Raw genomic sequence first — 2,587 nt, 5'->3', positions numbered from 1 at the left:
CTCACAGGGATGGTAGAGACTTTGAGCCCGGAGACATCGTATGGATTCGCCGCCAGCAACCCGTGCCCGACGGAATGGAAAAGCTGTCCCCCCGGTTTAAGGGCCTCTACGAAATCGTTCGGAAGCCCACGCCTGTGACATTCCGCGTTCGACAACTGCCCGCCTTCGGTAACACAAATTCCGCCAACGAACGCACGGTTCACCGCTCACAGGTGAAGAAATATTCGCCACCATACGTAGATCCAACTCTCACAGACCCCCATGTCGGTGATGTATCAGCGCCATCGCCAACCCCCCTCCCTGACCCGACACAACAGGAGCCAGAACTCCCCACACTCGCGCCTTGCCCGGACATCAACAACTTACAAGACCATTCATCAAGCTGCGAAACACCCGCCGCTGAGTCACCGCGCCCCACATTCCGCCGACCCCGCCGAATACGCACTCTGCCCTTGCGCCTTCAAGATTTTGATATATCCACAGAGTAGTTTCGCCATTTCGCTTGCCATTAGTTTTATAGCCTCATAGCCACGTTTCTATATAAGTATCCCTAGCTATAGAATAGCCGCGCCTTTCGCTTAGCCATTTGTTTTATATTCATAGCCACGCGGACGTGGCCTATGGAAGTGGGGTGGGATGTGAGCATATATGTTAACCGTAGCCATCTGTTCTTCTTCCATCCCCTCTGCCGCCCCCGCTCCGTTCTTTCCTTCCAAATTGCTCCCCGTAACCCGAGTTCTCTAGAGCCAACGAGCCATCGCCGTTCAAACCACCGTCCATTCTTCTCGCCCTCAGTTCTACCCATCGCCCAAATGTAAACACCAGCCAAGTCGACTCTGCTCGCGAGCCCCGGCAGCCGACTTCTTCGCCGCAGCTGTAACCTTACCCCTCACCTCATAAACTAGCCTCGCCCTCGCCCCTGCCCCGAAGCCGTCGCCTCTTCGCCTCAAGATTCTTCAAGCCTGCGTTCTTCTCTTCCAGTTGCTTCCGCCCGTCTCGCTGACTCAGACATACTGTTACGTGCTGAGTAATCAGGAGTCGCTTACGGAAAGCACAACGAGTAGCTTTACTCTGCGATCGTGATGGCGGCGTGACCGAATGTCCCTGCATGCGCAGGCACGTACACTGTCTGATGTCGCAGAAGAAGACGAGGCGCGTCTTCTTCTTATTCCATGTTATGCCGGACATAACACCTCCCCCCACTAGACGTCATGTCCATATCTTTGAGGTGGTCGCCGGTCTCGGGAACTTCTTCGAGTGCCTGAAGTGTCAGGCTCTGCTGGCGGCACAACAGGAAGCGATTCCTCGGGAATAGCAGTTGGGCTGTTGTCCCTGATGGTTGTCGCGGGTTGCGGAGCCAGGTCATCACGGCTGTTAATGTCCCATGCGGGTGCCACAGCTGTCTGTGGAGGTTGATTATGCGATGCCACTCTTCGCGGCCGTATGTGGTTGGTGTGCCGGCGAATTGAACCTTGCTCTACCCGAATCATCCAAGAGCGATGTCCCAGCTGACGTTCGATCACTCCCGGTATCCACTTTTTACCGTCTGGAAATGTTTTAACCCACACTGCTTGGCCTACATTCAGCTTGTGTGGGTTTGTAAAGGTGGCAGTGCTTTCAGGTGTCTCGGGGCTGAACGTCTTTAGTCGCTCGAGAGCAGACGGAAGTTCTCTCCCAAAAAGCATCCAAGCAGGTGTCTTTCCTGTTGCCACATGGATTGTTGTATGTTGTTTGAATAAAAATCTGGCAACCACACAATTCAGATCTTCTCTTCCTCTTTTAGCTAGTGCCATTTTCAGCTCTTGAACCATGCGTTCAGCCTGGCCGTTAGTTGCTGGATGGTATGGCGCGCTTGTGATCGATATTACACCGTTATTCCGGTAGAAGGTCTTGATGTCGTCGGACACAAACGCTGTGCCGTTGTCCGAAACCACCTTCCGGGGAACGCCGAAAGTTGCGAAGATAGCCCTCAATTCCCTAATGACGGCAGCCGACGTCAAGTTTCGCATCACTCGGACTTCCACCCATTTAGTGTATGCGTCCACGACCACCAGAAAAACTTGGCCTTCAACTGGACCCGCAAAGTCCACGTGAATAGTATCCCAAGGGTGGGAGGGTCTGTGCCAGACTGGCATGGGCTCCTTCGGTGGTGTCTTGCGGTGGGTCTGGCAGGCAGTGCATTCTGCGACGAATGACTCTATGTCTGCGTCGATACCGGGCCACCAGAGGTAGCTCCGTGCGCATGTCTTCATTGCTATAATTCCACGGTGCCCCGCGTGAATCAACGTCAACGCGTCCGTCCTCAGCCGCGTGGGGATCACAACGCGTGCCCCCCATGTCACACAATTTCGGTGTGTCGACAGTTCTGCCGCCTTTTTTGTGTAAGGTGCGAACTCTGGTGATTTGAGTCGATGAAGAGTGCCCTTTTGAATTGCTTCTAACACTTCAACCAGCACAGTGTCCTTTGCTGTCGCTTCTGCTACCTGTTGCGCTGACAGAGGAGGCCGTGACAATCCTTCAAACATCAAGATGTCGCCAGGTGGATTCAATTCGTCTTCTGTGTGTGGTAACGGAAGCCGACTGAGAG

The sequence above is a fragment of the Ixodes scapularis genome, unplaced genomic scaffold, assembly GCF_016920785.2.
Source record: "Ixodes scapularis isolate PalLabHiFi unplaced genomic scaffold, ASM1692078v2 PGA_scaffold8__174_contigs__length_109621045, whole genome shotgun sequence".
NCBI classification, from domain to species: domain Eukaryota; kingdom Metazoa; phylum Arthropoda; class Arachnida; order Ixodida; family Ixodidae; genus Ixodes; species Ixodes scapularis.
The sequence above is the reverse complement of the archived record's forward strand: the minus strand, read 5'-3'. Positions refer to the sequence as shown.